The following is a 17,245-nucleotide window of genomic DNA, read 5'->3' on the forward strand; positions in this document are numbered from 1 at the left end:
GACAAATTTTGAAATATGGATAAAATGTTAAAGCCTACGACACCAAGTATTCCCAGGCGGTCACCCATCCAAGTACTAGCTTGGCCCAATGTTGCTTAACTTCAGTGATCGGACGAGAACTGGTGCTTTCAACATGGTATGGCCGTAGACATTTATCAAAGGAAAATGTGTCATAAACTAAATGGAAAATGCATTACCAAGAGAAAATACGTACAGGTATTTACGGAAAATGGTTCTAAGTTCTTGATTGGTTTCCAGTGATTAGTGGGTTCTCTTTAACCCTGAATAAAGATGTTTGTGACTGACTAAGACAGACACTCAACCCGAGCGGACTCAAGGTGAGCGACCCATCGAAGCAGAGCTGATACACACCTCTTGTAGAAGTGAATCAAGCAATATTAGCTTGGTCGTTTTAGACAATGATGTAAAGTTACTTGGACAATCATATATTTTTGATATTTGTTCAAGGTCCGACCGGAAAAGTTAATTTTTATAAAATACAAGCACAAAGTAACTAAAATTTTAATCCAAGTAGGTATGTGTAATACTAAAAGATATCATTTTATTGAACAATAATAGTTGTCAACCTAAAACTTATGCCTCAACACGGAGAAAACAAAGCCTAACTGGGAACTAAACAGAGCTGCCATCTGGTGACAAAAACAGTAACTACATATTATATCATAGTGGTTGCATTGTATAAGGGCTTTAGGTGTAAAAAATGAACATAAGCAGTTGTCTGGTTTACATTTCTCAGACTTTGTTTTTTTCTTTTCTCAACTTATAAAAAAGGATGAAAAGATTTGCCTACGACACCAAGTATTCCCAGGCGGTCACCCATCCAAGTACTAACTTGGCCCAATGTTGCTTAACTTCAGTGATCGGACGAGAACTGGTGCTTTCAACATGGTATGGCCGTAGACATTTAACATTGGAAAATGTGACATATACTAAATGCAAAATGCTACAATACAGGAAAATTATGGAGTGATGATTTATTCTATACAACTCAGGTTGCACTTAACCAAAAATAAACAGAGAGAAAACCAAGCCTACCATGAACTAAAATGCTGCTGCCATCTGGTGAGACAATTTTTTTACTGTAATTGTAAAATAGCATGATGCCCGGGTAGCTCAGTCGGTAGAGCGTTAGGCTTTTAACCTAACGGTCCAGGGTTCGAGCCCCTGCTCGGGCGCTCTCATTTTTTGTTCAAGTCTCCAATCAGTGTGATATGTACGTAGAGACTAGAAAATAGCTGGTCAACAAGAATTCCTCGATAGTCTAGTGGTGAGGATCTCCGCCTGTCACGTGGAAGGCCCGGGTTCGATTCCCGGTCGGGGAGAGATAATTTTTCAACCTTGTGAAATTTCTTTTTTTTATCCATTAAATATTTCCGCCACTGCAAACTGTTCAATTTGGTAAAAGTATTAGCTGGCCCGTAGGGGGATCGAACCCGTGACCTTCGCGTTATTAGCACGACGCTCTAACCAACTGAGCTAACGGGCCTGATTGAGATGACATGTTTAAGTATTAGCACAATGCAAAAACTACATGCTTTTTTTCTTCTCTACTTGATTTTCTTTTACTTGCCTTCCATAATGTTTTCTGTCAACAAATGCTACTATTTTCTTTTCTCTTACCAAGTCCCATTAGCGCAGAGGATAGCGCGTTGGACTTCTAATCCAAAGGTCCTGGGTTCGATCCCCAGATGGGATGCTAACATTGCATTTTGGCTAACCTTTTTGGGTTATCAAAACATGGAATTTCCTAATCTGTGAACACTATGTTAGCAGTCAGGATGGCCGAGTGGTCTAAGGCGCCAGACTCAAGGACAACTTCCTTGCTCTCTGATAGAGAGTGGTTGTGAGAATTCTGGTCCTCGATGAGGGCGTGGGTTCGAATCCCACTTCTGACAAAACTTTTTTTTCAAAACACAACCAGGAGATGAAAAAGTGTTTGCCTGCCCCCGGTGAGGCTCGAACTCACGGCCTTCAGATTATGAGACTGACGCGCTGCCTACTGCGCTACGGAGGCTTGTTGGTAGTACAGGATTACTACACTTTTTGAATGTACAAAAATGTATTGCTAGGCAACTGAGATGAAAATGCGTCAGCCGGGAATCGAACCCGGGTCAACTGCTTGGAAGGCAGCTATGCTCACCACTATACCACTGACGCTTGTTTTACAATATTATTATGTACGCCAAAGTGAAAACCACAAATACATATTTGCCTAGTAACTAGCACACTTAAAGAAAAGCAGAAGGCAATAAAGCTGTTTACTCTATGTAACAAGTTTCCGTGGTGTAGCGGTTATCACATCTGCCTAACACGCAGAAGGTCTCCGGTTCGATCCCGGACGGAAACAGAATCCCACGTGGTCTAACGGCTAGGATATCTGGCTTTCACCCAGGAGGCCCGGGTTCAACTCCCGGCGTGGGAAATCTTTTGACACGATTGATGCAATATTGCGGTTTTTTTTTTTTTTTTTTTTTTTTTTTGTTGATGTCATGTGTCATGTCTGCTTTGTAAGTAATCTAGGCTAATCATTATCATAGACGAGGTGGCCGAGTGGTTAAGGCGTTGGACTGCTAATCCAATGGGCTCTGCCCGCGTGGGTTCGAATCCCATCTTCGTCGTGATAATTTTTTTTTTGTAGAGCTTGGCTTAATCAGTGCTTGTCAGTCGTGATTTCATGCGTTTTGCAATGAGTGCCGCCCTGTTGCATCCTGTCAGGTTGGCCGAGTGGTCTAAGGCGTGAGATTTAAGCTCTCATAATCGTAAGATTGCGTGGGTTCGAACCCCACACCTGACAAAGGTCTTATTTTAACACTATACCAGGAAGGCCATGTGAGTTGCAAGGTAACTTTCTGGTTTTGCAAAAAAAGTAAAAAAAAACACTAGATACTAACAAAATCTGACTTTCGCAGCCGGCAGGATTCGAACCTGCGCGGGGAAACCCCATTGGATTTCAAGTCCAACGCCTTAACCACTCGGCCACGACTGCTGGCTCTGGTTGACGGCCATCCATGAATACAGCATCACAGCTGGAAGCAATCGGCTAGTAAGTTGGTGAATTACAGCTTGCTACTGACAGTTAGCAGGGCACAAGCCAGGCTTGATGGTCTAGGCGGCATGATTCTCGCTTCGGGTGCGAGAGGTCCCGGGTTCAACTCCCGGTCAAGCCCATGGTTTTGCCCAATACTTTTGAAAATTGAAAAGAAAAAAAAATTTGGAGTCGTCGGGATTTGAACCCGAGACCTTCTAAATGCGAATCAGACGCTCTACCAGCTGAGCTACGACCCCTGGTCTTCGTCATAGGGGCCGGACGAAAGCAGCGCCTTTTTTCTATTGGTCGCTTGCATTGTATAGTGGATAGAAAAAAAGAAATAAAAAGACTTTCCTTTAGTTTCGCCTGAATTCAAAGTTGCAGCAATTCAAACATCTGACTCTGTGGCGCAACGGTAGCGCGTCTGACTCCAGATCAGAAGGCTGCGTGTTCAAATCACGTCAGGGTCAACAGAATTGTTTTTGCAATTTGTGTAACAAATGCTGATCTTTATAGACAACTAAATTCTAGTCTCAATTGTACTTGCTTCGGCAGTACATATACTAAAATTGGAACGATACAGAGAAGATTAGCATGGCCCCTGCGCAAGGATGACACGCAAAATCGTGAAGCGTTCCACATTTTTGTGTCCGCATAACCCCATACAAATATTTTCTCACTAAATTACTCATTTTGAACAAAAGACAACTTCAAAGAAATAACAAAAATCATTGACAATTGGAGATGCCGGGGATCGAACCCGGGGCCTCATACATGCAAAGCATGCGCTCTACCACTGAGCTACATCCCCCTGTTGATTGCGTTAGCTGACTAATACTCAACTGAATCCTTTAGCAATTTCAAAGTCTTTAACACAAGGTGCAAACCGGAATAGCTTAGGTTAGGTTAGGTTACGTTAGACTAGGTTAGGCTAGGTTTAAATTGTGCCACGTGAACATGCAAGCCTCTATAGCTCAGTGGCAGAGCACTGGTCTTGTAAACCAGGGGTCGAGAGTTCAATCCTCTCTGGAGGCAGTTAATTTTGTGAAATCACTCACTGGAAAAACAAATTTTTTTTAGGTGTTTGATGCTTTTACACAGTAAGGCTGAAAAAAAAAAACTTAAGAAACAATTTCTGTTATTCGCACAACTGTCAGCACAACAGGCAGTTTGGCCGAGTGGTCTAAGGCGCTGGTTTTAGGCACCAGTCCGCAAGGGCGTGGGTTCGAATCCCACAGCTGTCAAAAATTTATTTTAGTAAAAACTCGGTTATTATGAATTACAATTACAATTTAGTATCCTTCTGCCTTTCTAGATCAGATAAGATTCATCATTCTTGAGTGTACATACATAAACAATGAAATCAAAAGTTTCAAAGATTTTTACAAAACACATTCCATTGCTAAAAACGCGATCTTTGGTTTGTTTAAATGTCCATTTATTTAGCATTTTTCAAGAATGTCAAGCGTGGGAAAATTTTTAGAATGTGGGAACCATTTATTTTGAAATGTTCTATCAGTTTCAAACCTTTTTCATTCAATAGATCATACTGACTTTGGAAAAACTGTCAGACCGATTTTTGAAATTCAATCTGTGAAAAAAGATATTCAAGTTTTAATTTTTTGTTTTAAAAATTATTTTACATGTATTGACGCCATCTTGGATTATGATAATTTTTTTTTGTTAGAAGATTTTTTTCTAAAATATTTTTAAAAAATTAACTTTTTACAAAAAAAAAAATCTTTGAACTTAAATTGACCAATAATTCAAAGATTTTTTCTCTTTGATTTGGAAGATTTTTTATGATTTTTATTTTTAATGTCAAATAAAAACACAACAGTGAAAAAATGAAAATTAAATGAAAAAACGTTTTATGATTTTATTCAAGAAATTATTTCCTAACATCACCTTTTTGTTGCAATAGAATGTTATTTAAGCAAACAAAATTTAAATATCCATTTATGCTAAATTTTGTTTGCTTAAATAACTCATTGGAGGATTTTTCATGGCATAATTTAAATCACAAATCTTTATACATTTATATGGTTATTCAGTCAAATTTTATTGAATTTGTTATTAACTTGATAGATTTAAAACAGTAGTAAAAAGAAAATATCAATCTATCTATATTCTTTAACAAACTTTTTTCCTTGATTGATTGTTGGTTAGTAAAGCATAGTTACAAAAAAATTTTGAAATCGAACCACAGTACCTGTATTTGATATTATGAGGTACTGCTAGAGAATATTTTAGTATTTTGGTAAGATAAAATGCTTTGTTTAAGTAAAAAAAAATATTTTTGCTCTTTTCATGGAAGACCCTGCCAGGTTTAAGGGTTGAAAAAGTGCTTGCTCTAGGTGAGGCTCGAACTCACAACCCCGGCATAACTTGTTGTACTGTCTATAAGTACCGTGCGCTAACCGATTGCGCCACTAGAGCAGCTTGCTTTCACTCTTCATATTTGCTAGTAGACTGCCTTCAAGAAACCTTGGAAGCACTGCAACCAAAACAACTTTTGCTAAAAAGATAATGTTACCCACGGCGAGACTCGAACTCGCAATCTTCGGTTTAGGAGACCGACGCCTTATCCATTAGGCCACGCAGGCTTGGTGTCACCCTGGCTGAAAAGTAAAAACTTAAAAATATCCAATTCTCTATCTTTTTTTTATCTCCTTTTTTTTTTTGGATCGGGGATGTTGATATAATTACTTGGGGGTTCGACAAAATGTATTTTTCCGTTACCGGGAATCGAACCCGGGCCTGCTGGGTGAGAGCCAGCTATCCTAACCACTAGACCATAACGGAAGCTGGCGAAATCACACCCAAAATTAAATATGAAAAAAATTGCAATTCAAATGGTACATTGTGACAGAAATTGATGTGATAGTTGACTGGAACCGTGGCGAGGTTCTGTAATCCTGCTACTGGGAGGTCAGAGTTTGGGATGGTTTGAGGCAGGGAACGCCTGGTTACCATTGAAACACGTTGAATTGGCGTCCGCACTAAGCCTGGCATCAACATGGCCACTTAGGGGGAGCCCTAGGTGATCAGGTTGCTTAATGAGGGGCGGATTGGGCCAGAGGGGAAACCCAGCAGCCAAGAGTTTCCGTGTCGGTCAGTAGTCGGACCGCGCTAATGAGTGTTCGGTGGTAATTAGCCCTACCAACATAAGTAAACCAATCTTTTTTTTGTTTTTATATTTGAAGGCACCATAGAATAATATTAAAAATAATGTAATATTTTCATCTTGTATTAGCCTCCGTGGCGCAATCGGCTAGCGCGTTCGGCTGTTAACCGAAAGGTTGGTGGTTCGAGCCCACCCGGGGGCGACTTATTTTATAGCAATTTTCTTTAATAGCCAAACGAATCTTTAAAATTTTCGATCTCGGCAGGATTCGAACCTGCAATCTTCTGATCCGTAGTCAGACGCGTTATCCGTTGCGCCACGAGACCTAGCTTAGTGACGTGGCTTTGTAGTTGCACATTTTATGTCTGTTTCTTATGTATCTTGGCTTGGTTATTTAGTTGACAATGGTTCCTTAGTGTAGTGGTTATCACGTGTCCTTCACACGGACAAGGTCGCCGGTTCGATCCCGGCAGGAACCAATACATAAGGTTTTTTTCTTTTCTTTTTATACAAAATTAATTTTTTTTACCCTTTGGAGTTTAGATCTGCATCAAGGTCCTATGGTGTAATGGTTAGCACTCTGGACTCTGAATCCAGCGATCCGAGTTCAAATCTCGGTAGGACCTAAACTTTTTAGAGTCATGTAAAAGTGATCTTTTTTCCATATTGACCAAGATAAGCAACATTATTTTAACTAGCCGTGATAGCTCAGTTGGGAGAGCGTTAGACTGAAGATCTAAAGGTCCCCGGTTCGATCCCGGGTCGCGGCATTTTTGCAAATCTTTACCCTATGTATGTGTAGCCATGGATAGTAGTAATAAAAGGATCAAGGCACCACCGAGAGTCGAACTCGGGATCTCCTGTTTACGAGACAGGCGCTTTAACCAACTAAGCCATGGCGCCTGAATTACCCTATTGTCAGAATATCACGAAACAAATTCAAATATATTTTTAAAAACTGTTCCATGTAAAAAAAAATTCGCCCAACGTGGGGCTCGAACCCACGACCCTGAGATTAAGAGTCTCATGCTCTACCGACTGAGCTAGCCGGGCTATGTTGGCTGCCTGGGCTCTGCACTTTGTATGGTTGGTCTTTGCAATAGGTACACAAAAAGTAACTACACGAATATCATGAGAGCAAGCCAGCAACGTTGGTTCAGTGGTAGAATGCTCGCCTGCCACGCGGGCGGCCCGGGTTCGATTCCCGGACGTTGCAGCAATTATTTTCTACAGTATCACAACTTTTTTGAGGCAATTTTTTAAAAATGGATAAGCCTACGACACCAAGTATTCCCAGGCGGTCACCCATCCAAGTACTAACTTGGCCCAATGTTGCTTAACTTCAGTGATCGGACGAGAACTGGTGTTTTCAACATGGTATGGCCGTAGACATTAATTGTGTGGGGTTTAGTTAGGTTTGGGCTAGGATTGGTTGGGTCAAAATTCCAAAAAGATTGAGCCTACGACACCAAGTATTCCCAGGCGGTCACCCATCCAAGTACTAACTTGGCCCAATGTTGCTTAACTTCAGTGATCGGACGAGAACTGGTGCTTTCAACATGGTATGGCCGTAGACATTAATTGTGTGGGGTTTAGTTAGGTTTGGGCTAGGATTGTTTGGGTCAAAATTCCAAAAATGTTAAGTCTACGACACCAAGTATTCCCAGGCGGTCACCCATCCAAGTACTAACTTGGCCCAATGTTGCTTAACTTCAGTGATCGGACGAGAACTGGTGCTTTCAACATGGTATGGCCGTAGACATTTGGTAAGGCATTTTCACATTATAATGTGGATATTACCATACCATCCTTCTGTATGGTTTGTTTCGTTGCGACCAGTGCTAACTCTTGGTAATCTTGTTATAAGAAGTGACAGTTTGCATCTTGTATTTGTCTAAACTGACCAAGCTAAATTTGCTTGATTCACTTCACTAAGAGGTGTGTATAGATCCAGTGGTTGCAGTGTGAACTGTAATGCTATTTCTGTCAGAGCTGATGATAGCTCACTATCTGCAATAAGAATGCATAACCTGTAAAGTAGCAATCATGTATTTTATGTAGTCAATAATTTGGCCTCTAGGTGTCGCATTTGTTTCAATGGAAGACCTCCTACCGAAGGTTTCATCAACAAAGTATGTCACCAACTATTTGAAAAAGTATAAATATAGCATTTCTGAGGGGACACTTCAACTGAATCATGTTTTGTGTAAAGTCGTGGAGCTGGTCAGCAAAATATCTATAGTCTTTGTCACCCATACACTGAAATCGACTCTTTCCCTCATACTTACCTGGCGTGGAGGTTAACCATGATCACTAAGGTGGTTCCTCTAGGGTGAGGCTGTGCCATTGCACTCAGGCATGGCTGACCCCTACGATTACCCCAAATGTGGGTAACTCGAACGCACAATTTTTGGTAGTTGGGGACTGCGTTCGCGCATCCCCTAATAAATACAGAACAGACAACAGAATTAGAATGTTTAACTTAACCATCTAGTTCAAATTTTACACACCAGGAATTGCTAAAGTTTGTGTAGTTGGCCAGAAAAAGGCTTCTATCGAAGCCCAATTTAAAGTAAAGTTTTTGCTTTGAACTAGGCAGATTGACTATACTCTCTCTAACAATGATTAGGCAGCCTGCATGCCAATCTTTTGCCAGACAGTACAATAGTCAGGTTATGACTCTAAGGTAGTATACTGGAACTATTCTTCGGCATCGCTTCTCGGCCTTTTGGCTAAGATCAAAGTGTAGTATCTGTTCTTATCAGCTTAATATCTGATACGGGGACCATGTGTCCCCTTCGATATTAAACTCATTTTTGTTAGGGGATGAGGACTTGGAGCTTGCTCCAGCCTTATCACGGGTTGGCCTGGTATTGCAGTACCACCAGGATCGGCCCACTTGTCCCCACTTCTAAACTGGACCACTCAATACATTGTGTACAACCTGTATCAAGTTTGCACAAGTCAACAAGCATGCTGCCAAAAGCACAATGGCTCCACTTCCTTTATGTAGTTCAATGTTTTAATGCTAGGTGGTGCAAACCCCTAAAGTTGAATGTCATTTAATGGATAATTTTCTGCCTCAAGTTATTCTAGGGGCTTATGTTTTTTTGGTGAATAAGCTGAACTTTGACACAATCTCTACATGTCTTTGCTGACAACTACATTAGATTGGTCAATGGAACAAGCCTAACAGCTGCCAAGGATATGGAGCTATTTGTGTTGTTAGAGCATGTCCAGGATCTACCTACAGCACGAATAAATCTTTCGCCTTTTACTAAAGATTTCCGTGTAAGTGGATCATATTGGAGTTACATCCAATTTATCTGAAGGCTTTCCATGAGAGAGCCCATTTAAAGAAACATATTACAACAGGCATGTAGGGACAGGATGTCAGGATGTGTTTACCACAAAACCATTCATCTCCAACCAACCACTTCAAATTTGTGAAAATAAAACTGGCCAACCATGCTGACAAATAGCCTATGGTAGGAATGGCTAAAATTGCAGTTACCAATTGTCTAAACTGACCAAGCTATACTTGCTTGATTCACTTCACTAAGAGGTGTGTACAAGTGAACCAAGGATCACTCAGATATTGTCTTGCCGGGCTGAAGAAAGTCCTTACCTACTGCCAAAGTCTACTTACAGCAAGTCATATTAATCGTTCAGGTGTAAAGCTATATCAATCTGTATTTGGGTTATAAATTGACAGATTTCTGAATAAAGATTTTCAGCAAGGGGTTGGGTTATACGAATAGCCAAAGAGCATGCCAGCAACGTTGGTTCAGTGGTAGAATGCTCGCCTGCCACGCGGGCGGCCCGGGTTCGATTCCCGGACGTTGCAGCAATTATTTTCTACGTTAACACAACTTTTCTGTTTTCAGTGACAAGATAAAGATGTAGAGTTTACGACACCAAGTATTCCCAGGCGGTCACCCATCCAAGTACTAACTTGGCCCAATGTTGCTTAACTTCAGTGATCGGACGAGAACTGGTGCTTTCAACATGGTATGGCCGTAGACATAAAGTGACAACATGATTTTCAAACTTGTGTGAGGTTTAGTTAGGTTTGGGCTAGGATTGGTTGGGTCAAAATTCCAAAAAGATTGAGCCTACGACACCAAGTATTCCCAGGCGGTCACCCATCCAAGTACTAACTTGGCCCAATGTTGCTTAACTTCAGTGATCAGACGAGAACTGGTGCTTTCAACATGGTATGGCCGTAGACATTTACTCTGAGGAAATGCTCTTCTAACTTCTGGTTTATTAAATAACATTCTAATGCAACAAAAAGGTTTAAAGTTTTACTGGTTTAAATTTTCAGACTTTTGTTTTTCTGTGTGTTTATTTTTTTGTTTGGTGCTTGTGTAGTAGGGGGAAAAATGATACATGGAGATGCGGGGTATCGATCCCCGTACCTCTCGCATGCTAAGCGAGCGCTCTACCATCTGAGCTACATCCCCTTGGGTTTCACCTTATGTTCTCAGTGATTAGAAATTTCTCTTGGACAAGAAAGAAAAAGAGACAAATTTGAAATATGGATAAAATGTTATAGCCTACGACACCAAGTATTCCCAGGCGGTCACCCATCCAAGTACTAACTTGGCCCAATGTTGCTTAACTGCAGTGATCGGACGAGAACTGGTGCTTTCAACATGGTATGGCCGTAGACATACATCAACGGAAATTGTCGCGTAAATTAAATGCAAAATGCATTACGAAGAGAAAATGTGGCGTGAAATGAATGCAAAACGCTCAACAGTACAGGAATCTACGGACAAGGAAGAAAAAGAGACAAATTTTGAAATATGGATAAAATGTTAAAGCCTACGACACCAAGTATTCCCAGGCGGTCACCCATCCAAGTACTAGCTTGGCCCAATGTTGCTTAACTTCAGTGATCGGACGAGAACTGGTGCTTTCAACATGGTATGGCCGTAGACATTTATCAAAGGAAAATGTGTCATAAACTAAATGGAAAATGCATTACCAAGAGAAAATACGTACAGGTATTTACGGAAAATGGTTCTAAGTTCTTGATTGGTTTCCAGTGATTAGTGGGTTCTCTTTAACCCTGAATAAAGATGTTTGTGACTGACTAAGACAGACACTCAACCCGAGCGGACTCAAGGTGAGCGACCCATCGAAGCAGAGCTGATACACACCTCTTGTAGAAGTGAATCAAGCAATATTAGCTTGGTCGTTTTAGACAATGATGTAAAGTTACTTGGACAATCATATATTTTTGATATTTGTTCAAGGTCCGACCGGAAAAGTTAATTTTTATAAAATACAAGCACAAAGTAACTAAAATTTTAATCCAAGTAGGTATGTGTAATACTAAAAGATATCATTTTATTGAACAATAATAGTTGTCAACCTAAAACTTATGCCTCAACACGGAGAAAACAAAGCCTAACTGGGAACTAAACAGAGCTGCCATCTGGTGACAAAAACAGTAACTACATATTATATCATAGTGGTTGCATTGTATAAGGGCTTTAGGTGTAAAAAATGAACATAAGCAGTTGTCTGGTTTACATTTCTCAGACTTTGTTTTTTTCTTTTCTCAACTTATAAAAAAGGATGAAAAGATTTGCCTACGACACCAAGTATTCCCAGGCGGTCACCCATCCAAGTACTAACTTGGCCCAATGTTGCTTAACTTCAGTGATCGGACGAGAACTGGTGCTTTCAACATGGTATGGCCGTAGACATTTAACATTGGAAAATGTGACATATACTAAATGCAAAATGCTACAATACAGGAAAATTATGGAGTGATGATTTATTCTATACAACTCAGGTTGCACTTAACCAAAAATAAACAGAGAGAAAACCAAGCCTACCATGAACTAAAATGCTGCTGCCATCTGGTGAGACAATTTTTTTACTGTAATTGTAAAATAGCATGATGCCCGGGTAGCTCAGTCGGTAGAGCGTTAGGCTTTTAACCTAACGGTCCAGGGTTCGAGCCCCTGCTCGGGCGCTCTCATTTTTTGTTCAAGTCTCCAATCAGTGTGATATGTACGTAGAGACTAGAAAATAGCTGGTCAACAAGAATTCCTCGATAGTCTAGTGGTGAGGATCTCCGCCTGTCACGTGGAAGGCCCGGGTTCGATTCCCGGTCGGGGAGAGATAATTTTTCAACCTTGTGAAATTTCTTTTTTTTATCCATTAAATATTTCCGCCACTGCAAACTGTTCAATTTGGTAAAAGTATTAGCTGGCCCGTAGGGGGATCGAACCCGTGACCTTCGCGTTATTAGCACGACGCTCTAACCAACTGAGCTAACGGGCCTGATTGAGATGACATGTTTAAGTATTAGCACAATGCAAAAACTACATGCTTTTTTTCTTCTCTACTTGATTTTCTTTTACTTGCCTTCCATAATGTTTTCTGTCAACAAATGCTACTATTTTCTTTTCTCTTACCAAGTCCCATTAGCGCAGAGGATAGCGCGTTGGACTTCTAATCCAAAGGTCCTGGGTTCGATCCCCAGATGGGATGCTAACATTGCATTTTGGCTAACCTTTTTGGGTTATCAAAACATGGAATTTCCTAATCTGTGAACACTATGTTAGCAGTCAGGATGGCCGAGTGGTCTAAGGCGCCAGACTCAAGGACAACTTCCTTGCTCTCTGATAGAGAGTGGTTGTGAGAATTCTGGTCCTCGATGAGGGCGTGGGTTCGAATCCCACTTCTGACAAAACTTTTTTTTCAAAACACAACCAGGAGATGAAAAAGTGTTTGCCTGCCCCCGGTGAGGCTCGAACTCACGGCCTTCAGATTATGAGACTGACGCGCTGCCTACTGCGCTACGGAGGCTTGTTGGTAGTACAGGATTACTACACTTTTTGAATGTACAAAAATGTATTGCTAGGCAACTGAGATGAAAATGCGTCAGCCGGGAATCGAACCCGGGTCAACTGCTTGGAAGGCAGCTATGCTCACCACTATACCACTGACGCTTGTTTTACAATATTATTATGTACGCCAAAGTGAAAACCACAAATACATATTTGCCTAGTAACTAGCACACTTAAAGAAAAGCAGAAGGCAATAAAGCTGTTTACTCTATGTAACAAGTTTCCGTGGTGTAGCGGTTATCACATCTGCCTAACACGCAGAAGGTCTCCGGTTCGATCCCGGACGGAAACAGAATCCCACGTGGTCTAACGGCTAGGATATCTGGCTTTCACCCAGGAGGCCCGGGTTCAACTCCCGGCGTGGGAAATCTTTTGACACGATTGATGCAATATTGCGGTTTTTTTTTTTTTTTTTTTTTTTTTTTGTTGATGTCATGTGTCATGTCTGCTTTGTAAGTAATCTAGGCTAATCATTATCATAGACGAGGTGGCCGAGTGGTTAAGGCGTTGGACTGCTAATCCAATGGGCTCTGCCCGCGTGGGTTCGAATCCCATCTTCGTCGTGATAATTTTTTTTTTGTAGAGCTTGGCTTAATCAGTGCTTGTCAGTCGTGATTTCATGCGTTTTGCAATGAGTGCCGCCCTGTTGCATCCTGTCAGGTTGGCCGAGTGGTCTAAGGCGTGAGATTTAAGCTCTCATAATCGTAAGATTGCGTGGGTTCAAACCCCACACCTGACAAAGGTCTTATTTTAACACTATACCAGGAAGGCCATGTGAGTTGCAAGGTAACTTTCTGGTTTTGCAAAAAAAGTAAAAAAAAACACTAGATACTAACAAAATCTGACTTTCGCAGCCGGCAGGATTCGAACCTGCGCGGGGAAACCCCATTGGATTTCAAGTCCAACGCCTTAACCACTCGGCCACGACTGCTGGCTCTGGTTGACGGCCATCCATGAATACAGCATCACAGCTGGAAGCAATCGGCTAGTAAGTTGGTGAATTACAGCTTGCTACTGACAGTTAGCAGGGCACAAGCCAGGCTTGATGGTCTAGGCGGCATGATTCTCGCTTCGGGTGCGAGAGGTCCCGGGTTCAACTCCCGGTCAAGCCCATGGTTTTGCCCAATACTTTTGAAAATTGAAAAGAAAAAAAAATTTGGAGTCGTCGGGATTTGAACCCGAGACCTTCTAAATGCGAATCAGACGCTCTACCAGCTGAGCTACGACCCCTGGTCTTCGTCATAGGGGCCGGACGAAAGCAGCGCCTTTTTTCTATTGGTCGCTTGCATTGTATAGTGGATAGAAAAAAAGAAATAAAAAGACTTTCCTTTAGTTTCGCCTGAATTCAAAGTTGCAGCAATTCAAACATCTGACTCTGTGGCGCAACGGTAGCGCGTCTGACTCCAGATCAGAAGGCTGCGTGTTCAAATCACGTCAGGGTCAACAGAATTGTTTTTGCAATTTGTGTAACAAATGCTGATCTTTATAGACAACTAAATTCTAGTCTCAATTGTACTTGCTTCGGCAGTACATATACTAAAATTGGAACGATACAGAGAAGATTAGCATGGCCCCTGCGCAAGGATGACACGCAAAATCGTGAAGCGTTCCACATTTTTGTGTCCGCATAACCCCATACAAATATTTTCTCACTAAATTACTCATTTTGAACAAAAGACAACTTCAAAGAAATAACAAAAATCATTGACAATTGGAGATGCCGGGGATCGAACCCGGGGCCTCATACATGCAAAGCATGCGCTCTACCACTGAGCTACATCCCCCTGTTGATTGCGTTAGCTGACTAATACTCAACTGAATCCTTTAGCAATTTCAAAGTCTTTAACACAAGGTGCAAACCGGAATAGCTTAGGTTAGGTTAGGTTACGTTAGACTAGGTTAGGCTAGGTTTAAATTGTGCCACGTGAACATGCAAGCCTCTATAGCTCAGTGGCAGAGCACTGGTCTTGTAAACCAGGGGTCGAGAGTTCAATCCTCTCTGGAGGCAGTTAATTTTGTGAAATCACTCACTGGAAAAACAAATTTTTTTTAGGTGTTTGATGCTTTTACACAGTAAGGCTGAAAAAAAAAAACTTAAGAAACAATTTCTGTTATTCGCACAACTGTCAGCACAACAGGCAGTTTGGCCGAGTGGTCTAAGGCGCTGGTTTTAGGCACCAGTCCGCAAGGGCGTGGGTTCGAATCCCACAGCTGTCAAAAATTTATTTTAGTAAAAACTCGGTTATTATGAATTACAATTACAATTTAGTATCCTTCTGCCTTTCTAGATCAGATAAGATTCATCATTCTTGAGTGTACATACATAAACAATGAAATCAAAAGTTTCAAAGATTTTTACAAAACACATTCCATTGCTAAAAACGCGATCTTTGGTTTGTTTAAATGTCCATTTATTTAGCATTTTTCAAGAATGTCAAGCGTGGGAAAATTTTTAGAATGTGGGAACCATTTATTTTGAAATGTTCTATCAGTTTCAAACCTTTTTCATTCAATAGATCATACTGACTTTGGAAAAACTGTCAGACCGATTTTTGAAATTCAATCTGTGAAAAAAGATATTCAAGTTTTAATTTTTTGTTTTAAAAATTATTTTACATGTATTGACGCCATCTTGGATTATGATAATTTTTTTTTGTTAGAAGATTTTTTTCTAAAATATTTTTAAAAAATTAACTTTTTACAAAAAAAAAAATCTTTGAACTTAAATTGACCAATAATTCAAAGATTTTTTCTCTTTGATTTGGAAGATTTTTTATGATTTTTATTTTTAATGTCAAATAAAAACACAACAGTGAAAAAATGAAAATTAAATGAAAAAACGTTTTATGATTTTATTCAAGAAATTATTTCCTAACATCACCTTTTTGTTGCAATAGAATGTTATTTAAGCAAACAAAATTTAAATATCCATTTATGCTAAATTTTGTTTGCTTAAATAACTCATTGGAGGATTTTTCATGGCATAATTTAAATCACAAATCTTTATACATTTATATGGTTATTCAGTCAAATTTTATTGAATTTGTTATTAACTTGATAGATTTAAAACAGTAGTAAAAAGAAAATATCAATCTATCTATATTCTTTAACAAACTTTTTTCCTTGATTGATTGTTGGTTAGTAAAGCATAGTTACAAAAAAATTTTGAAATCGAACCACAGTACCTGTATTTGATATTATGAGGTACTGCTAGAGAATATTTTAGTATTTTGGTAAGATAAAATGCTTTGTTTAAGTAAAAAAAAATATTTTTGCTCTTTTCATGGAAGACCCTGCCAGGTTTAAGGGTTGAAAAAGTGCTTGCTCTAGGTGAGGCTCGAACTCACAACCCCGGCATAACTTGTTGTACTGTCTATAAGTACCGTGCGCTAACCGATTGCGCCACTAGAGCAGCTTGCTTTCACTCTTCATATTTGCTAGTAGACTGCCTTCAAGAAACCTTGGAAGCACTGCAACCAAAACAACTTTTGCTAAAAAGATAATGTTACCCACGGCGAGACTCGAACTCGCAATCTTCGGTTTAGGAGACCGACGCCTTATCCATTAGGCCACGCAGGCTTGGTGTCACCCTGGCTGAAAAGTAAAAACTTAAAAATATCCAATTCTCTATCTTTTTTTTATCTCCTTTTTTTTTTTGGATCGGGGATGTTGATATAATTACTTGGGGGTTCGACAAAATGTATTTTTCCGTTACCGGGAATCGAACCCGGGCCTGCTGGGTGAGAGCCAGCTATCCTAACCACTAGACCATAACGGAAGCTGGCGAAATCACACCCAAAATTAAATATGAAAAAAATTGCAATTCAAATGGTACATTGTGACAGAAATTGATGTGATAGTTGACTGGAACCGTGGCGAGGTTCTGTAATCCTGCTACTGGGAGGTCAGAGTTTGGGATGGTTTGAGGCAGGGAACGCCTGGTTACCATTGAAACACGTTGAATTGGCGTCCGCACTAAGCCTGGCATCAACATGGCCACTTAGGGGGAGCCCTAGGTGATCAGGTTGCTTAATGAGGGGCGGATTGGGCCAGAGGGGAAACCCAGCAGCCAAGAGTTTCCGTGTCGGTCAGTAGTCGGACCGCGCTAATGAGTGTTCGGTGGTAATTAGCCCTACCAACATAAGTAAACCAATCTTTTTTTTGTTTTTATATTTGAAGGCACCATAGAATAATATT

General features: G+C 40.4%; 67 non-coding genes across 67 annotated transcripts; 35 read left to right on the forward strand and 32 right to left on the reverse strand.

Annotated features, from left to right (window-relative positions):
* Positions 1 to 31: 31 nt before the first annotated feature.
* LOC145308361 (5S ribosomal RNA) lies at positions 32 to 150 on the reverse strand. The gene has a single exon (XR_013876197.1). It is a non-coding gene; the product is annotated as a 5S ribosomal RNA (ribosomal RNA).
* A 654-nt stretch (positions 151 to 804) lies between these two features.
* On the reverse strand, positions 805 to 923 carry LOC145308270 (5S ribosomal RNA). The gene has a single exon (XR_013876111.1). It is a non-coding gene; the product is annotated as a 5S ribosomal RNA (ribosomal RNA).
* A 200-nt stretch (positions 924 to 1,123) lies between these two features.
* Positions 1,124 to 1,196, forward strand: TRNAK-UUU (transfer RNA lysine (anticodon UUU)). The gene has a single exon. It is a non-coding gene; the product is annotated as a tRNA-Lys (tRNA).
* A 75-nt stretch (positions 1,197 to 1,271) lies between these two features.
* TRNAD-GUC (transfer RNA aspartic acid (anticodon GUC)) lies at positions 1,272 to 1,343 on the forward strand. Its single transcript has one exon. It is a non-coding gene; the product is annotated as a tRNA-Asp (tRNA).
* Positions 1,344 to 1,433: 90 nt separating this feature from the next.
* Positions 1,434 to 1,507, reverse strand: TRNAI-AAU (transfer RNA isoleucine (anticodon AAU)). The gene has a single exon. It is a non-coding gene; the product is annotated as a tRNA-Ile (tRNA).
* A 137-nt stretch (positions 1,508 to 1,644) lies between these two features.
* On the forward strand, positions 1,645 to 1,717 carry TRNAR-UCU (transfer RNA arginine (anticodon UCU)). The gene has a single exon. It is a non-coding gene; the product is annotated as a tRNA-Arg (tRNA).
* Positions 1,718 to 1,793: 76 nt separating this feature from the next.
* TRNAL-CAA (transfer RNA leucine (anticodon CAA)) lies at positions 1,794 to 1,916 on the forward strand. Its single transcript has 2 exons — positions 1,794 to 1,831; positions 1,872 to 1,916. It is a non-coding gene; the product is annotated as a tRNA-Leu (tRNA).
* Positions 1,917 to 1,962: 46 nt separating this feature from the next.
* On the reverse strand, positions 1,963 to 2,035 carry TRNAM-CAU (transfer RNA methionine (anticodon CAU)). Its single transcript has one exon. It is a non-coding gene; the product is annotated as a tRNA-Met (tRNA).
* A 71-nt stretch (positions 2,036 to 2,106) lies between these two features.
* Positions 2,107 to 2,178, reverse strand: TRNAG-UCC (transfer RNA glycine (anticodon UCC)). Its single transcript has one exon. It is a non-coding gene; the product is annotated as a tRNA-Gly (tRNA).
* Positions 2,179 to 2,295: 117 nt separating this feature from the next.
* TRNAV-AAC (transfer RNA valine (anticodon AAC)) lies at positions 2,296 to 2,368 on the forward strand. Its single transcript has one exon. It is a non-coding gene; the product is annotated as a tRNA-Val (tRNA).
* Positions 2,369 to 2,371: 3 nt separating this feature from the next.
* On the forward strand, positions 2,372 to 2,443 carry TRNAE-UUC (transfer RNA glutamic acid (anticodon UUC)). The gene has a single exon. It is a non-coding gene; the product is annotated as a tRNA-Glu (tRNA).
* A 114-nt stretch (positions 2,444 to 2,557) lies between these two features.
* Positions 2,558 to 2,639, forward strand: TRNAS-GCU (transfer RNA serine (anticodon GCU)). The gene has a single exon. It is a non-coding gene; the product is annotated as a tRNA-Ser (tRNA).
* Positions 2,640 to 2,731: 92 nt separating this feature from the next.
* On the forward strand, positions 2,732 to 2,815 carry TRNAL-UAA (transfer RNA leucine (anticodon UAA)). The gene has a single exon. It is a non-coding gene; the product is annotated as a tRNA-Leu (tRNA).
* Positions 2,816 to 2,925: 110 nt separating this feature from the next.
* On the reverse strand, positions 2,926 to 3,007 carry TRNAS-UGA (transfer RNA serine (anticodon UGA)). Its single transcript has one exon. It is a non-coding gene; the product is annotated as a tRNA-Ser (tRNA).
* A 108-nt stretch (positions 3,008 to 3,115) lies between these two features.
* On the forward strand, positions 3,116 to 3,188 carry TRNAP-CGG (transfer RNA proline (anticodon CGG)). The gene has a single exon. It is a non-coding gene; the product is annotated as a tRNA-Pro (tRNA).
* A 45-nt stretch (positions 3,189 to 3,233) lies between these two features.
* TRNAA-CGC (transfer RNA alanine (anticodon CGC)) lies at positions 3,234 to 3,306 on the reverse strand. Its single transcript has one exon. It is a non-coding gene; the product is annotated as a tRNA-Ala (tRNA).
* Positions 3,307 to 3,447: 141 nt separating this feature from the next.
* Positions 3,448 to 3,519, forward strand: TRNAW-CCA (transfer RNA tryptophan (anticodon CCA)). Its single transcript has one exon. It is a non-coding gene; the product is annotated as a tRNA-Trp (tRNA).
* Positions 3,520 to 3,588: 69 nt separating this feature from the next.
* LOC145308186 (U6 spliceosomal RNA) lies at positions 3,589 to 3,695 on the forward strand. Its single transcript, XR_013876029.1, has one exon. It is a non-coding gene; the product is annotated as a U6 spliceosomal RNA (small nuclear RNA).
* Positions 3,696 to 3,788: 93 nt separating this feature from the next.
* Positions 3,789 to 3,860, reverse strand: TRNAA-UGC (transfer RNA alanine (anticodon UGC)). Its single transcript has one exon. It is a non-coding gene; the product is annotated as a tRNA-Ala (tRNA).
* A 152-nt stretch (positions 3,861 to 4,012) lies between these two features.
* Positions 4,013 to 4,084, forward strand: TRNAT-UGU (transfer RNA threonine (anticodon UGU)). Its single transcript has one exon. It is a non-coding gene; the product is annotated as a tRNA-Thr (tRNA).
* A 129-nt stretch (positions 4,085 to 4,213) lies between these two features.
* TRNAL-UAG (transfer RNA leucine (anticodon UAG)) lies at positions 4,214 to 4,293 on the forward strand. The gene has a single exon. It is a non-coding gene; the product is annotated as a tRNA-Leu (tRNA).
* Positions 4,294 to 5,398: 1,105 nt separating this feature from the next.
* On the reverse strand, positions 5,399 to 5,488 carry TRNAI-UAU (transfer RNA isoleucine (anticodon UAU)). Its single transcript is given in 2 exon segments — positions 5,399 to 5,434; positions 5,451 to 5,488. It is a non-coding gene; the product is annotated as a tRNA-Ile (tRNA).
* Positions 5,489 to 5,582: 94 nt separating this feature from the next.
* Positions 5,583 to 5,655, reverse strand: TRNAR-CCU (transfer RNA arginine (anticodon CCU)). Its single transcript has one exon. It is a non-coding gene; the product is annotated as a tRNA-Arg (tRNA).
* Positions 5,656 to 5,782: 127 nt separating this feature from the next.
* Positions 5,783 to 5,854, reverse strand: TRNAE-CUC (transfer RNA glutamic acid (anticodon CUC)). Its single transcript has one exon. It is a non-coding gene; the product is annotated as a tRNA-Glu (tRNA).
* Positions 5,855 to 6,304: 450 nt separating this feature from the next.
* TRNAN-GUU (transfer RNA asparagine (anticodon GUU)) lies at positions 6,305 to 6,378 on the forward strand. The gene has a single exon. It is a non-coding gene; the product is annotated as a tRNA-Asn (tRNA).
* A 51-nt stretch (positions 6,379 to 6,429) lies between these two features.
* Positions 6,430 to 6,502, reverse strand: TRNAR-ACG (transfer RNA arginine (anticodon ACG)). Its single transcript has one exon. It is a non-coding gene; the product is annotated as a tRNA-Arg (tRNA).
* Positions 6,503 to 6,582: 80 nt separating this feature from the next.
* TRNAV-CAC (transfer RNA valine (anticodon CAC)) lies at positions 6,583 to 6,655 on the forward strand. Its single transcript has one exon. It is a non-coding gene; the product is annotated as a tRNA-Val (tRNA).
* A 75-nt stretch (positions 6,656 to 6,730) lies between these two features.
* On the forward strand, positions 6,731 to 6,802 carry TRNAQ-CUG (transfer RNA glutamine (anticodon CUG)). The gene has a single exon. It is a non-coding gene; the product is annotated as a tRNA-Gln (tRNA).
* A 71-nt stretch (positions 6,803 to 6,873) lies between these two features.
* TRNAF-GAA (transfer RNA phenylalanine (anticodon GAA)) lies at positions 6,874 to 6,946 on the forward strand. Its single transcript has one exon. It is a non-coding gene; the product is annotated as a tRNA-Phe (tRNA).
* Positions 6,947 to 7,005: 59 nt separating this feature from the next.
* TRNAT-CGU (transfer RNA threonine (anticodon CGU)) lies at positions 7,006 to 7,079 on the reverse strand. Its single transcript has one exon. It is a non-coding gene; the product is annotated as a tRNA-Thr (tRNA).
* A 77-nt stretch (positions 7,080 to 7,156) lies between these two features.
* Positions 7,157 to 7,229, reverse strand: TRNAK-CUU (transfer RNA lysine (anticodon CUU)). The gene has a single exon. It is a non-coding gene; the product is annotated as a tRNA-Lys (tRNA).
* Positions 7,230 to 7,321: 92 nt separating this feature from the next.
* TRNAG-GCC (transfer RNA glycine (anticodon GCC)) lies at positions 7,322 to 7,392 on the forward strand. Its single transcript has one exon. It is a non-coding gene; the product is annotated as a tRNA-Gly (tRNA).
* A 56-nt stretch (positions 7,393 to 7,448) lies between these two features.
* Positions 7,449 to 7,567, reverse strand: LOC145308222 (5S ribosomal RNA). The gene has a single exon (XR_013876065.1). It is a non-coding gene; the product is annotated as a 5S ribosomal RNA (ribosomal RNA).
* Positions 7,568 to 7,633: 66 nt separating this feature from the next.
* Positions 7,634 to 7,752, reverse strand: LOC145308155 (5S ribosomal RNA). The gene has a single exon (XR_013875992.1). It is a non-coding gene; the product is annotated as a 5S ribosomal RNA (ribosomal RNA).
* A 66-nt stretch (positions 7,753 to 7,818) lies between these two features.
* LOC145308460 (5S ribosomal RNA) lies at positions 7,819 to 7,937 on the reverse strand. Its single transcript, XR_013876291.1, has one exon. It is a non-coding gene; the product is annotated as a 5S ribosomal RNA (ribosomal RNA).
* Positions 7,938 to 8,456: 519 nt separating this feature from the next.
* LOC145307917 (U1 spliceosomal RNA) lies at positions 8,457 to 8,621 on the forward strand. The gene has a single exon (XR_013875761.1). It is a non-coding gene; the product is annotated as a U1 spliceosomal RNA (small nuclear RNA).
* Positions 8,622 to 8,888: 267 nt separating this feature from the next.
* On the forward strand, positions 8,889 to 9,080 carry LOC145308010 (U2 spliceosomal RNA). Its single transcript, XR_013875845.1, has one exon. It is a non-coding gene; the product is annotated as a U2 spliceosomal RNA (small nuclear RNA).
* A 329-nt stretch (positions 9,081 to 9,409) lies between these two features.
* LOC145308124 (U5 spliceosomal RNA) lies at positions 9,410 to 9,527 on the forward strand. Its single transcript, XR_013875961.1, has one exon. It is a non-coding gene; the product is annotated as a U5 spliceosomal RNA (small nuclear RNA).
* A 425-nt stretch (positions 9,528 to 9,952) lies between these two features.
* TRNAG-GCC (transfer RNA glycine (anticodon GCC)) lies at positions 9,953 to 10,023 on the forward strand. The gene has a single exon. It is a non-coding gene; the product is annotated as a tRNA-Gly (tRNA).
* Positions 10,024 to 10,082: 59 nt separating this feature from the next.
* LOC145308518 (5S ribosomal RNA) lies at positions 10,083 to 10,201 on the reverse strand. Its single transcript, XR_013876345.1, has one exon. It is a non-coding gene; the product is annotated as a 5S ribosomal RNA (ribosomal RNA).
* Positions 10,202 to 10,288: 87 nt separating this feature from the next.
* On the reverse strand, positions 10,289 to 10,407 carry LOC145308335 (5S ribosomal RNA). The gene has a single exon (XR_013876173.1). It is a non-coding gene; the product is annotated as a 5S ribosomal RNA (ribosomal RNA).
* Positions 10,408 to 10,569: 162 nt separating this feature from the next.
* On the reverse strand, positions 10,570 to 10,642 carry TRNAA-AGC (transfer RNA alanine (anticodon AGC)). Its single transcript has one exon. It is a non-coding gene; the product is annotated as a tRNA-Ala (tRNA).
* Positions 10,643 to 10,732: 90 nt separating this feature from the next.
* LOC145308433 (5S ribosomal RNA) lies at positions 10,733 to 10,851 on the reverse strand. Its single transcript, XR_013876265.1, has one exon. It is a non-coding gene; the product is annotated as a 5S ribosomal RNA (ribosomal RNA).
* Positions 10,852 to 11,003: 152 nt separating this feature from the next.
* On the reverse strand, positions 11,004 to 11,122 carry LOC145308362 (5S ribosomal RNA). Its single transcript, XR_013876198.1, has one exon. It is a non-coding gene; the product is annotated as a 5S ribosomal RNA (ribosomal RNA).
* A 654-nt stretch (positions 11,123 to 11,776) lies between these two features.
* Positions 11,777 to 11,895, reverse strand: LOC145308271 (5S ribosomal RNA). Its single transcript, XR_013876112.1, has one exon. It is a non-coding gene; the product is annotated as a 5S ribosomal RNA (ribosomal RNA).
* A 200-nt stretch (positions 11,896 to 12,095) lies between these two features.
* TRNAK-UUU (transfer RNA lysine (anticodon UUU)) lies at positions 12,096 to 12,168 on the forward strand. Its single transcript has one exon. It is a non-coding gene; the product is annotated as a tRNA-Lys (tRNA).
* A 75-nt stretch (positions 12,169 to 12,243) lies between these two features.
* TRNAD-GUC (transfer RNA aspartic acid (anticodon GUC)) lies at positions 12,244 to 12,315 on the forward strand. The gene has a single exon. It is a non-coding gene; the product is annotated as a tRNA-Asp (tRNA).
* Positions 12,316 to 12,405: 90 nt separating this feature from the next.
* Positions 12,406 to 12,479, reverse strand: TRNAI-AAU (transfer RNA isoleucine (anticodon AAU)). The gene has a single exon. It is a non-coding gene; the product is annotated as a tRNA-Ile (tRNA).
* Positions 12,480 to 12,616: 137 nt separating this feature from the next.
* On the forward strand, positions 12,617 to 12,689 carry TRNAR-UCU (transfer RNA arginine (anticodon UCU)). Its single transcript has one exon. It is a non-coding gene; the product is annotated as a tRNA-Arg (tRNA).
* A 76-nt stretch (positions 12,690 to 12,765) lies between these two features.
* Positions 12,766 to 12,888, forward strand: TRNAL-CAA (transfer RNA leucine (anticodon CAA)). The gene is made up of 2 exons: positions 12,766 to 12,803; positions 12,844 to 12,888. It is a non-coding gene; the product is annotated as a tRNA-Leu (tRNA).
* Positions 12,889 to 12,934: 46 nt separating this feature from the next.
* TRNAM-CAU (transfer RNA methionine (anticodon CAU)) lies at positions 12,935 to 13,007 on the reverse strand. The gene has a single exon. It is a non-coding gene; the product is annotated as a tRNA-Met (tRNA).
* Positions 13,008 to 13,078: 71 nt separating this feature from the next.
* Positions 13,079 to 13,150, reverse strand: TRNAG-UCC (transfer RNA glycine (anticodon UCC)). The gene has a single exon. It is a non-coding gene; the product is annotated as a tRNA-Gly (tRNA).
* Positions 13,151 to 13,267: 117 nt separating this feature from the next.
* Positions 13,268 to 13,340, forward strand: TRNAV-AAC (transfer RNA valine (anticodon AAC)). The gene has a single exon. It is a non-coding gene; the product is annotated as a tRNA-Val (tRNA).
* Positions 13,341 to 13,343: 3 nt separating this feature from the next.
* TRNAE-UUC (transfer RNA glutamic acid (anticodon UUC)) lies at positions 13,344 to 13,415 on the forward strand. The gene has a single exon. It is a non-coding gene; the product is annotated as a tRNA-Glu (tRNA).
* A 114-nt stretch (positions 13,416 to 13,529) lies between these two features.
* Positions 13,530 to 13,611, forward strand: TRNAS-GCU (transfer RNA serine (anticodon GCU)). The gene has a single exon. It is a non-coding gene; the product is annotated as a tRNA-Ser (tRNA).
* A 92-nt stretch (positions 13,612 to 13,703) lies between these two features.
* Positions 13,704 to 13,787, forward strand: TRNAL-UAA (transfer RNA leucine (anticodon UAA)). The gene has a single exon. It is a non-coding gene; the product is annotated as a tRNA-Leu (tRNA).
* A 110-nt stretch (positions 13,788 to 13,897) lies between these two features.
* On the reverse strand, positions 13,898 to 13,979 carry TRNAS-UGA (transfer RNA serine (anticodon UGA)). Its single transcript has one exon. It is a non-coding gene; the product is annotated as a tRNA-Ser (tRNA).
* A 108-nt stretch (positions 13,980 to 14,087) lies between these two features.
* Positions 14,088 to 14,160, forward strand: TRNAP-CGG (transfer RNA proline (anticodon CGG)). The gene has a single exon. It is a non-coding gene; the product is annotated as a tRNA-Pro (tRNA).
* Positions 14,161 to 14,205: 45 nt separating this feature from the next.
* Positions 14,206 to 14,278, reverse strand: TRNAA-CGC (transfer RNA alanine (anticodon CGC)). Its single transcript has one exon. It is a non-coding gene; the product is annotated as a tRNA-Ala (tRNA).
* Positions 14,279 to 14,419: 141 nt separating this feature from the next.
* TRNAW-CCA (transfer RNA tryptophan (anticodon CCA)) lies at positions 14,420 to 14,491 on the forward strand. The gene has a single exon. It is a non-coding gene; the product is annotated as a tRNA-Trp (tRNA).
* Positions 14,492 to 14,560: 69 nt separating this feature from the next.
* On the forward strand, positions 14,561 to 14,667 carry LOC145308187 (U6 spliceosomal RNA). The gene has a single exon (XR_013876030.1). It is a non-coding gene; the product is annotated as a U6 spliceosomal RNA (small nuclear RNA).
* A 93-nt stretch (positions 14,668 to 14,760) lies between these two features.
* Positions 14,761 to 14,832, reverse strand: TRNAA-UGC (transfer RNA alanine (anticodon UGC)). Its single transcript has one exon. It is a non-coding gene; the product is annotated as a tRNA-Ala (tRNA).
* Positions 14,833 to 14,984: 152 nt separating this feature from the next.
* TRNAT-UGU (transfer RNA threonine (anticodon UGU)) lies at positions 14,985 to 15,056 on the forward strand. The gene has a single exon. It is a non-coding gene; the product is annotated as a tRNA-Thr (tRNA).
* Positions 15,057 to 15,185: 129 nt separating this feature from the next.
* TRNAL-UAG (transfer RNA leucine (anticodon UAG)) lies at positions 15,186 to 15,265 on the forward strand. The gene has a single exon. It is a non-coding gene; the product is annotated as a tRNA-Leu (tRNA).
* Positions 15,266 to 16,370: 1,105 nt separating this feature from the next.
* TRNAI-UAU (transfer RNA isoleucine (anticodon UAU)) lies at positions 16,371 to 16,460 on the reverse strand. The gene is given in 2 exon segments: positions 16,371 to 16,406; positions 16,423 to 16,460. It is a non-coding gene; the product is annotated as a tRNA-Ile (tRNA).
* A 94-nt stretch (positions 16,461 to 16,554) lies between these two features.
* TRNAR-CCU (transfer RNA arginine (anticodon CCU)) lies at positions 16,555 to 16,627 on the reverse strand. The gene has a single exon. It is a non-coding gene; the product is annotated as a tRNA-Arg (tRNA).
* A 127-nt stretch (positions 16,628 to 16,754) lies between these two features.
* On the reverse strand, positions 16,755 to 16,826 carry TRNAE-CUC (transfer RNA glutamic acid (anticodon CUC)). Its single transcript has one exon. It is a non-coding gene; the product is annotated as a tRNA-Glu (tRNA).
* Positions 16,827 to 17,245: the final 419 nt, after the last annotated feature.

Source organism: Acartia tonsa, chromosome 15, assembly GCF_053477335.1.
Source record: "Acartia tonsa isolate MP-2025a chromosome 15, ASM5347733v1, whole genome shotgun sequence".
NCBI lineage: Eukaryota > Metazoa > Arthropoda > Copepoda > Calanoida > Acartiidae > Acartia > Acartia tonsa.